The following is a 12,216-nucleotide window of genomic DNA, read 5'->3' as shown; positions in this document are numbered from 1 at the left end:
GTGTGTTATTGTGATGTTCTGAGCCTATTTAATTACTTTAATTACCTTTTTAAAAAGGAATTACCTGCAGGGGCATTTTTTGTTTTCACATTTTAAACGTATTAAAGTCACTTCTGGTGTCATTTTCCCCCAGAGCTCTTGTTAACTTCTGACAACGGTCCCTCTGATTGTAAAAATAGAGCATGACACGAGAAAAAAAAAGTTTTTTTTTTTAATAACAACACACATATTACTGTTCAAAAGTTTGGGAAAGAAACTAATTTTTATTCCACAAGGATGCAATAAGTTGATAGTTGACATCATTGCATAAGATTTCTGTTCCAAATAAATGCTGTTTGTTTTTAACTTTCTTTTCATAAAAAAAACTAAATCTGCAAAATTGCTTCCACACACACACACACACACACACACACAAGTAAGCAGTACAGCTATTTTAAACAATAATAAAAAGAAATGTATCTTGAGCACGAAATCAACATATTAGAATGATTTCTGAAGAATCATGTCACACTGAAGACTGGAGTAATGGCTGTTGACAATTCAGCTTTGTCATCACATAAATAAATTACATTTTAAACCATGATGACAGTTATTTTAATCGTAACATTTTGTGTATTTTAGAATTTTTAAGAAGGAGCCTTGGTGAGCATTAAAAAGACTCATAACTTCCTTTATTTTTACCAAACAGCATGTTTTAATTGGGCTATAGAGCTGTTTTTATTTGTGTAAATACATATCAAACCACCAACAAAATGATGCATGCTGTATCGCATCTTAGGACACAGTGTATGAACACCCCTTACCTGCAACGCACATCTCTTGTGGTGTACTCCTTTATTATAAAACGGTCTATAAACAATATTTTTTTCAGCACATAATTAAGCTTGCTCTAAGCCCCTCCGGACTTTTACATGAGTAATATTAGTTCAGATCTGACCCTTATTTGGAGTTAAGCATGGTCGGGTGAAATGCTCTAGTTTATTTTGATTTACAGGGTTATAATAATATTCCCCTGGCCTGTCTGATCCCAGAGTCCTTTTATGAATCTGTGCTCTGGACCAGCGCTCCGGCATTCTGTTTGTTTATTTGTCCGCGGGTCAGATGGACTTGTTTCTGTACTGAAAGAGGCCTTGGGGGATTATGTTTTACAGAGCCGCGAGGGGGGAAATTTTCCAAGCCCCTTTTAAAGAGGGAAATGCAGAGACAATGGAGGAAGACAGAGCGATTGCTAAATAGAATCTGCACAACTGTGGGGATGATCCATGCTGCTATTCCTCAGGGGAGAGCGAGAGAAAGACAGAGAAAGCGAGAGGTCATGGAGATTCATTTTCATTTTGCCTTGAGGGAAGGCACAATAGCAGACTCACACAACCCCTGAAGGCACGTTTGTTTGAGTGTGCCACAAATTCAATTTGCTCTTGTTGAGAACATGTCACATTTAAATGATCGGCATTAACGTTGTCAACAAGAAGTTGGCAGAACAGGGATCTGAATTGGCATGTTGCCCCAAGACACCTGGCTGCTTAGCGCAAATGTAACCCATGCTATCATGTGGCACCACATTTCATTTTGTATATTAATTTTTAGGAAATAAGCATCACTTGCTTCTTCTCAGTACTTAGTCATTTTAAATAAGTACCATTATAAAGAAAATGTGACTGAATCTGGTACATTTGCTATCCTTATTGTCTGTTAATCTGATCTCTGACTCTCATTTTGTCACTGCATTTTATGTTATGCATTATAATTTTTTTATTTATTTTAAAATCATTTTATAAGTATTATTTTCCTTAATTATTATTTTCCTTAATTCTTAGTCATTTTAAATGTAACTTTTCAAAGACAATGTGACCAAATCTGCTAAATTCCTTATTCTAGCTGACTTCTAATCTGAGGACTCTCATTTAGTCACTGCATATTATGTTTATTTTATTTTATTTTTTTATATATAAATTGATATCATGAAAACAAAACCATATATTTTATGTACATCTAGATTAGTTTATATGTAACCTATGCTATCTATCTATCTATCTATCTATCTACCTATCTATATATATATATATATATATATATATTTAAATTAAGCTAGTTTCATTGCCTTTTAATTATTTATTTTCTAAGAATGAAGCATTGCTTTCTTCTTAGTTTTTAGTCATTTTAATTTTAAATAAAAATTTAGCTAAATGTGCTACAATTAATCTGAGGACTCTCAATGTACCCCCCCCCCCCCCTGCACATTTGTTTCACCATTATGCAAAGTTAACATATGACTGATGAAAAAAAAAAAAAAAAAAAGAAATAATGCAAAAATCCAATTCTTTGGAGAGTTTGACCTGAGCATTCTCAGTTCTCAGTGTTTTTTGTCATGTCTTTTCAGACATTTCGTCCCTGCATTTGAAGTAGAGTGAAGGGCCTTTCAAGGCCTTAATATTTCAGTTGAGTGTGAATAATGAAAATCATCAAACAGATTGGAGGGAATATTTTAATAAATGGCAGAAGCATCCAGAGCGCCGGTGCCTGTCATTGTGCTCCAGAGCATTTAGTCACATTGAAAAACTCTCTCGAGGCCAATGAGGTCATGGATCATTCATTAATCCCCCATTCTTTGGCATTAGTGCCGAATTTTGAAGGTCTTCTTCTACTGTATCGATGATGTTGGATACACACACACACACACACGCACATTTTTTACATGCACTCTAAGTGAGACATGCAGTCATAGTGCAAGTCCTTGCCCATGCGTTCCCTCCCTCTGTGCTATTTAAAGCTTCTAAACGCAACAGTTAATTCTCCCTCGTTTAGTTACCAAAAGCTCTCAGCCAGGATGTCATAGCAGCACAATAAATCCCAATAAACATTTATTGTGCACAAATAGCATCATCTAATATAGCTATGTTTTTTTTGCACCCTTAAGTGTCTTCTGGTTCTGATGGAGTGAACACACCTAAGTTTAGGCTGTCACCACGTTAAGCTCAAGTCGTGTACTCTTCTGTCAGCGGCTTGTCAAACTAAGTGCTTGTTGCAGTATTTAAGGACGAGTCTGCAATGCTGTTACAGCCCCTTTGTGTCTCAACATGCCCTGCTTCCCTGGATACACTCTGTTGTCAGTACACACAAGTAAGATGGCAGTGTTTGAGATCATCTAGTGCTCCAGTTTGTAAGATCTGCAGGTTTTATAGCTGTGGGAGGAACACATATCATATCCACTGCCGTGTGCTTGTTTGCATCCCCTCTCTTCTTTTCAGCCGACACAGTGACAGCGAGCAACCTGCGGAGGCGACGGGGGTCATCGTGGTTTAATTGCCATTTCGTGTGCCCACCCCTCCTCGATCCCTCTCTACGTTCTGTGTTAACACACGCAAACCTTTGCAAGCAGGGGGAAGGAAAAAACAGAACCGTCCGTGATGAGGCGTAGGCGGACGGTTGCCGGGGCCCCCTCTCGTCAGCCAGGCACCCAGCAACCGAACACAAACACAAGTTAAGAAGAGGCCAGCGTTCTCACACAAAACACATGCTACGGATCCCGGCCTCCAGACGCCAGAGCATCTGTATCTGCACGCTGTAAAATAATAACACGTAATAAGCTTGATTTTCTTTTTATATGCATGTGTGGCTGAAAATTCCCATGCCTAAGATTTCTTTTCAATATTAACCATACCGTGCAACAAAAGGACGGGTTTAAAGTGTGCGTGTGTGTGTGATTTTTTAAAGGGATCGTTCATTCAAACATTCTGTTATTATTTTCTCAACCATATAAATGTACTGCTTCTGTTAAAAAAATATAAAGGAGAAATTCAGAAAATTGCTGTAGTTGCTCTTTTCCGTGTAAAAACAATTACTATGGCTGGAGATTTAAAGTTTCTAAAATTATGTCAAATCAAGATCTAAGCAGCTTTTGCAAGGCTTTTAAAGTTATGTATTTTTTGAGTAATAGGGGTTATTCTTCACACACACACAAAAAAAAAAATCTTCATTGAAAATTCATTGGATGAATAAAGAATGAATCGGTTTGATTTTTAAATCAGATCAAATGATTTCTTAAAAAGGAAGATTTGCCTCCAAAAATGTTCATCCAAGATGCTTATATTATCAGACAGAAGAAAATCAAACAGTGGATTTACTTAAAATACTTACCCAGTTACTACAAGGCATTTACTTTTTTACTCACCCTTATGTTGTTCCAAACCTGTATGACCTTCTTTCTTCTGTATAACATAAAATAAGATATTGTGAGAAATTAAGTCAATGGTAAGCGAAATGGTTTGGTTACCAACATTCCTCAGAATGTTATTTTGTGTTTTGCATTAAAAAAAAAAAAAAAAAAAAACATGAGCCTTTCCCTTTAAATCAGTTCTTATAGTTTTAACAGGCTGCGATATACAGCCCTGAAGGTATCTGACTAGCCTTTCCTCCTGTAGATTGCTCTATCTTACTAAGCACATGTACATGTGTTTACTCACCATGCTACAGCGTCCAGAGCATGAATTATTCACACTTAGATGTAATGAACCCTGCTGAGCGGCTTAAAGACTGAAGGTTAGTGTGGGAGCGGGGTTAAACACATATGAAGGGGCCAGCGATGGCTCTTTAAACTTAGCATCTACATCACTTAATCAATCTATCAGCTAATCAATCAAATCCCTCTCTTTCACATCCGTTTTCTTTCCCCTGCTGGTCGCTAGTTGATGGCTTACATGTCCAAGCTTCAATCAATTGGCTTTTCAATCAAATCAAATTGGTTTACATCAGTCTGATTGGCCCACATTAGTCAGCACAGATGTACAGGCTTTACATCAATCCACCAATCAATCTGCCAGCCCGCAGACCGCTCAAACCAGTCACAGGGACTCATATCATTACATGCACAAAAGACACACGCATACACACACTCCCAGAGGACTGTCCTGATTTCTGTCTCTCTCGTGATCTCCTTCAGATCCAGCCTCTAAAGGGGACTCTAAGGTAGACTTAGATTTTAGAGTGGTATCACACACGTGTGTGTGTATTCATGTGCATCACTGTGTGTATTTGAGCAGGTGTGTGTGAGAGAGATGTGAAAAGTCCTCAGACTTGTAGAGGTGGATTCGCTGAAGAAATGTTAGTTATTTAGTTAGAGATGTTTGCTGTGTGTTCTTCATGCCTGTGGCTACTTATGGGATTTGTGAATGCGAAAGTTTTTTTCATTGTGCAGTTGACAATATTGCAAATAAATGATACTGAGTAAAGTACGTATAGTTATAATGACAATTATATATTCAGACTATGTCATATTTACATATCAGTATACAACAGTCATCATATAAATCTTAAAAAAAAATAAGATTCATTAATAATCATTAATCAATAATTCACAAGGCTGTATTTATTTGACCTTAAAAATCAGTAGACATAGTAATACTGTGAAAGCAGGCAGGACTCCAATTTTAAGTGTCATATGCTGATTTGGTACTCAAGAATTGTTTCTTCTTCTTCTCCTTCTTCTTCTTCTTCTTCTTCTTCTTCTTCTTCTTATTATTATTATAAATTCTGAAAACAGCAGCTTTTTGTGGAAATCAATGGTACATTTCTAGGATTTGGTCATGAATAGAAAGTTCAAAAGTTCACTTTTGATCAGTTTAATGTGTCCTTGCTGAATAAAAGTTAATAAATAAATAAATCTTGCAAGCCCCTAACATTTGAATGGTATTGTATATGTTTTAAAAACACAGCCTTCTATAAAAAATATGACTTATTTTACTTTTATTCGCTTTATATATATAAGAGTCCTTGAATGTTATCTCACAGTTTTAATTTCACAGGAGTCTCTCTCCCTTTTCATTAAGAGTAAAATTGACACATCACACTAATGTATGTTGAATCTTGAAACATAATCTCTTTCAACACTGAAAGCTCCAGATTTCTCAAAGTGTGCATGTGTCTACGTGTTTATTAATTTATTTGTTAATGATATGTCGGAACCCAACATTAGCCCATTAAAAAGGTCTTGAGGTTGTTCGATGGAGTTTAAAGCTGTAAAGGTAACATTACAAATCATGGCGCACTTTTCTGAGAGCGGCTGCCAAGGCGACGGCCTGTGCACATATATAACCATCAAAGGCTGCGAGGCTTTCTGGCCCACACTCCGGCTCAGTGGGAATAAAGCTGTCTTCTACTGTGCACTGTGGGGCTGTAAAAAGTTTGGACGGGTAATAAGTGGCTCGTTTTTAAATGAATATGCGTCAGTCAGAGGGAGCGGGTCGGCCAGATCCAAAGCTTTCATCCCAGTGCTCACGGTAATGACTCGTCATAAATGAGAAAAAGAGGGAGAGAGAGAGGGACAGAGACGGGAGACAGAGGAAGAAATGAAAGGACTTGTGGGGAGAAAATAATGCACGTTTCCGCATTTTGGATTTGGGGGGTTGGGGTTGTTAGTACTGGCATTGGTGATAAGTGAAAACCCAGACAACTCACTTCACACACACACACACTTACAGATGAAGTCTGCTTTCATTCAGACATTTTAACTTGCGTGCGAGTGCACATTGAAAGACACGGCACTCAAAATTAACATATTTTCTCACATGCTCTAGACTAAATAAAGTTAAAACATCCACCTCCGTCACCATCGGGGTTCACGGCAAACTCCGTCCATCCGGCAGGATTTCAAGAACCATCTTCAAGGACACTTCCTTCCTTCAAACTCAGCCAAATGTGTCTTTATCTAATTCCCTGTCCGCAAGACATATCCCCATCCTCTCATTATGTAATTTGTCTCCTATTTCTCCTGTGTTTGATTTTGACAAATATGCGGATTATCTGAATGTGGGATTTTTAAATATATGGCTAATGTTAACTTTCATGTCTGTCTTCTAATCTGCTGAATATTCATTATGGGACTCAAGGACAAGCAGAATTGCAGAGGTCGTGAATTCTGTGCAGAGACAGAGAACAGATAGATGGGGAGAGGAAGAGAAGAAAAAAGGCGAAATAATTTACTTTTGATTAAAATTTAAACAAGGATTCACTCTTGAATCACTGAAATTAAACGGGTGACCAGTCACACTGAAATTATTCTGAAAGTGTACAGATTTTCTTCAGAATACATACAGTGATCTTTAAAGGGCTGAACACTTTAGTAAGACGTGTAAGGAAACACTCTTTTATCAAGATGATAAAAGCTACATTACACCATTTGGCTATAGTATGTAAGCACAGAAATAGTCAAAACAGTTAATAAACAGTCTATTGCAGCAAAAATATATAGTATTATAGTAAATTAAATATTTAAATGTGTCCTGTATTTATATGTTTTATGTATGCAATTTTATTTAATTGTATTTATTCACTGTTTGCTCATTTGTCTGTAATTTTGCATTATGAGATTTGGGGTGGAAGTTAAAAATACATTTTTTATTATAGAAACTTATATATACATATATGATTCAGGTTATATAATATTTATATTTGTTTGTAATTTTGGATTTTTACATTTGGCCTAGTAATGGAGTGAAGGTTCAAAATATATGCTTCATCATAGAATTATATTTTAAATAAAATTAGATATTATTTATTTGATGTATGTGCTTTTATATCATATTTATTACTTTTTTGTTTGTTTGTTTGTTAAGAATTTTGGATTATTAGACCTCGCCTAATAGTAATGGAGTGAAATGTGAAAATCAATATTTTATCAAATGATTATATTTGTCTAAAATTAATTATTTTATCATTATTTTATTTTATGTATGCAATTTAATATAATATTTATTTGTTTATGGTTTGTTTGTATTAGTATTTAGAAATTTTGAATTTGGCCTAGTAATGGAAAGAAAGATTAAAATATATGTTTTATCATAGAAATATATTTTATTTATAATTGTGTATTGTATGTATATGTTTTTATAATATTTATATATTCCGATTTATTTGTCTGAAATTGTGATTATTAGAGTGTAAGTAAAAAAAAAACTGTATTGTCATTGTTGTTGTTGATGATGATGCAGTTATTTCTTGTTATTTTTTTGCTTATTAATAATGTATCCAATCTTTAATATATTCAGTGCTGTGGATGCAGTCAAAGATTTTGAAACGGAAAGGTTCTTTTCTCCTCTCCTGTGAAAAATGATAAAATAAAGAATATGTCAACACTATCTATAGGTAAAAGCCAACAATAAATGCTCCCCTTGTGGTCCCTCGTATCAGATCCAGATGTCTCTTTGACACCGGCGCAGAGAGACAGAACTCTGATGTATTTTATATTGAAACCAAATCCAGCATTGAGAGTGGAAATGCCACGGCCTGCCCCGTCTAACAGCTCCTGAAAGAGGCGCGAATCTGAGTGGGCTGACAGTACCTATCCTAACCCAGCATCCTGCGTGCCAGGCCGCCTGCGTGACAGCTGTCCTCGCGCAGTGAAAAAGTCAGGTCTGACTCCTGTGGGATCTCTTCGCAAACAAAGAACAATACCGCTGGAATTCCTCTGAGAACTGCAAGTTTGGCCGGAAGATTTGGGCATGCTGCAGATTGATAATGTCACTCGGTTGAGATATGAAGTGTCATTTTAGTGAATACCGGATAAAAAAAGAAAAAGAAAAAGAAAGAAAAGGCGGGAGGGAGGGAGACAGCATGTCATTTGTTTGCTTTGATACAAGATCGCACCCGAGGAAGAGAGAAGTGCGTGTGTGTGTGTGTGTGTGTGTGTGTACAGACACACCGCCTCAACAAGAGACCTTTTGCCGCCTCCTTTTGTACGATCGGCAGCTCTCCTCATATGTACCGCCGCTGGCCCCACCTCCAGTGAATGAAAATTTAGCAATCTCCACTTCCCCCTCCCACAATCCCACAGCCCTCTGCCTCTCCCATCACCCCCTCACTATTCTCAGGGGAGCCAGGTGACACTTCAGCCCGCTAGCAGAGCCTCTGTGGCTGGTCTACAGCTGCGTCGAGACGGGCCGAGTCGGTCAGCTCCTTAGTGGCCTCAGGCTAGATTTGAACCCCTTTTTTCTGTTTGAAAAACGCGGCACCTTAAAACAGCTCGTTAAACGGCGGCCTCATCCCCATTCCTTTTTCCTTCCTGACTGATCTCTCTTTTTTTTTTTTGACAACTTTATTCATGGTGAAGTTCCTCACATGACACGGACCGTTAGGATCAGTTACCGCTCCCCGAAGACAGCTCGGCCATGTGCTTTATGCGAGGATGGATACAGTGTTGACAAAAAGACAAGTGTGAGGGGAAAGACTGAGAGGGAGAGAGAGAGAGAGGCACAGAGGAGAGGAGTAAACAATGCCGCGCTGCTTTATTTAACACCCTCTAACCAAAGCCAGCTGGGCCTGTAAACACGTTTATGGCGATTTAATGAAAACATGCTGGTGTGTCTATGATCTTCCTCACCAATCAAACGGTGTAATGTGTATACACTGCCACTGTCTTGTGGCATAAACAGTGGCTTGCAGCTGTCCCCATAGTGTCTTATTCAGAGGTACAGTTTCAATACTGCTAAACAGCACTTTTGGGGCAGTTGGTTATGTTTCAATTTCTTTTGCCATTAAGGACCTTGGGGTGTGTTTGTAAACAGTAATCATTTTTATTATATATATATATTTTTTTTTACTACATTACTCCCATGTTGCAGTTAATTGAGTTATAAGCTTAATACCACACAAATACAGTTTTAAATAAATGCAGACAGGCTCACACTAAACTTGATGCTATACATCATCAGGAAACGGCCTGTGTCGCCTGTAACTGAGTTGGCCTTTATGTGTGTGTGTGTGTGTGTGTGTGTGTGCCGGCTGAAATGCAGTTTAGGCCAATGACACGTCACAAGTGACCTTATGTTTAGTTTAGTCTCACTAGTGAAGATTATGACAAAACCTACATAAATAATCCCAGACACTTCTTCTGATTTACTAGTTGTTATTTTATCCTATGAACTTTTTAGTTTTAATAACAGCTGAGACTGAAGACTCAATTAAAAGCATTTGTGGCAAAATATTGATATCACAAAAATTAACTTCAACTTTTCTACTTAAAAAAAAAAAAAAAAAAGCAAAGCAATATGTTACAGTCAGGCACTTATAAAAGTGAATAGAGCCAAACTGAAAGCATTAAAATACTCACTGTTGTAAACAATATGCATGTAAGCATGATTTTAGAGTGAAATACCTTTTCTGTGTAAAGTTATTTTAGAACTTCATTGTTATTATGTACTGCCTAAAATGTTTTTGTGAACAAATCAGAGCTCATATAATGCATACATTTTACCAGAAAAGAAGGAATGTTAAGTGATTTTGTAAAATTATTAGATTTCATTATTAGATTCCGCTTTTAAATTCTGAAAAGATTGACCCCATTAATTTCTGTTGTAAGTGCCACACCATTATATTTTAGAGACAGTTATTTTTGTGATAATCAATATTATTCCGTAAATGCTTTCAATTAAGCATTGAATTAAGAATATTCCATTAAAGTGGTTCGTTTACCAATTAAATAGATCGCTAAAGTTCAATGCTAACTACTTTTTATCAGTTTTAACAAACCTCGTAAGCATCATCAAGTTCTTTAGTGTGACCAAACCACTTTTTTGTTTTTAAGTCATTCTCTCTCTGAATACTGACATATTTCTCTTTAATTATGTGGGGGAAAATGTTGTAGAACAGCCAATTCGTGTAGCCAATTATGTTTAATTTAATTACCTGTCGACTTTGATAATTATTACCCCTGATTAACCACAAAGCCTGCTCTTAAATGTTAATCGAAAGTGCTAGATGAAAGTGCTGAGGAGTTTTTATTTTTTCATTCATAAAAGAGAATGTTATTAGATTACAGTGACTAAGATACTCACCTTTGTCTTCGACTGTAATATGTCTGAAGAGCTGCATGGCTCTTGTTCGCTTGCAGTGTCCTTGCTTTAGTCCAGCAATGCCCTCGTAGACCATGAAGGTTTTTCCCAGCGTTGTTGGTCTTGTTTACGGTCCCTAAGGTCATTATGCCAGCACAAACAAGTAAACAAACAAACAGACACACGCAGATAGCATCACCAAATATCTGACTGCCTGGCAGGGGTGAGGAACAGAGTCTGAAAAGAACAAACGGATGAACAAGTAGACAAACAACGTACAGTAAATAGAGGTGTTGTTTTCAATGTCCCCGGGCTCTGGTGGTTCTCAGGGAGTGTAACGGTGTGTAACCTTGATACTTTTGGACTTGATCCTTAGCTTTGATGTCAGCTTTGGGACTGACGAGGTAACAAACATTCAGATCTTTAGCCCAGTTAGAATTCACCCTCCTTGTGGTCATATGATGGCATGTCACAACAATATTAATCAAAATGGCTTACCAAGTCTGTGTGAACGGATGCAGTTTTAATATAAACCTTTTTTTAAATTTGAAAATTCATTAGTTCATCATTTATGTATTGTATGTAGAGACAAAAGACAAATTATGGATCTCAATGCATCCATGGTATTGATTACACAAACCAAAATACATATACACTTTAAAAATATATACTTTTTAAAAGTTGTAAATATAGGAAAACTTATTACAGTATTTTTTTTTTTTTTACAAATAAACAAATAAATACTGTTCAAGTCTTTATACTTCTATATTCACTATAATTTGCTAATTATTTGTGATATTTAGCAATTTTTGCGTTAAAATTATTTCAAAGTAACTTTTTCGGTGTTTTTCAGTGTATGGTCTCTGGACAAGGGGACATTTGTGCAAATTAATTTTCCCTGGGAATTTCTTTTTTTATATATTCAGCTGTAATCTTGTTTGCAAGTGTCTGTGCTCGTGTGAGGTGAACTATATACAGGTTAGTTAGAGATCCAGTCATCCTATGAGTTTTTTCGTAATCCTCAGATGAGTACCTCATTAGCCTGTGATGGCCAAACCACAAGAGTGTTTAATCTTAACCCCGTGACGGGCTCAAGGTATCTGTTTTGGACCACAGACTTTGTCATGCTTGACCATGTGCGTGAGGCAAAACAAGTTTTGTAATTCTTTGTTTGTGTGTGTTTAATCATTATAATCGGATAGGGAACTTTGCAAACATGCACACACACAAGATCGAAACAGTTTAGCATGTTCTTTTTTTCCTCAAAATATTCAATGTAGTTCTAAAGTGTATGATTTGTTTTATTTTCCCCAGATTGATGTGATCAAACCCACAGTAGTACTGTATAACAAATTACTTTTTTCAGTAAATCTAAAGCTATAAATACAATCTT

At 36.6% G+C, this 12,216-nt stretch overlaps 1 long non-coding RNA gene across 1 annotated transcript; it reads right to left on the bottom strand.

Moving 5' to 3' along the window:
- Positions 1-2,609: 2,609 nt before the first annotated feature.
- LOC127968663 (uncharacterized) lies at positions 2,610-4,868 on the bottom strand. Its single transcript, XR_008156043.1, has 3 exons — positions 4,464-4,868; positions 4,172-4,208; positions 2,610-3,562 (listed from the first exon to the last, which is right to left on the bottom strand). It is a non-coding gene; the product is annotated as an uncharacterized LOC127968663 (long non-coding RNA).
- Positions 4,869-12,216: the final 7,348 nt, after the last annotated feature.

This window comes from Carassius gibelio, chromosome B11 (genome assembly GCF_023724105.1).
Source record: "Carassius gibelio isolate Cgi1373 ecotype wild population from Czech Republic chromosome B11, carGib1.2-hapl.c, whole genome shotgun sequence".
NCBI lineage: Eukaryota > Metazoa > Chordata > Actinopteri > Cypriniformes > Cyprinidae > Carassius > Carassius gibelio.
This window is presented reverse-complemented; position numbering and strand designations above follow the sequence as displayed.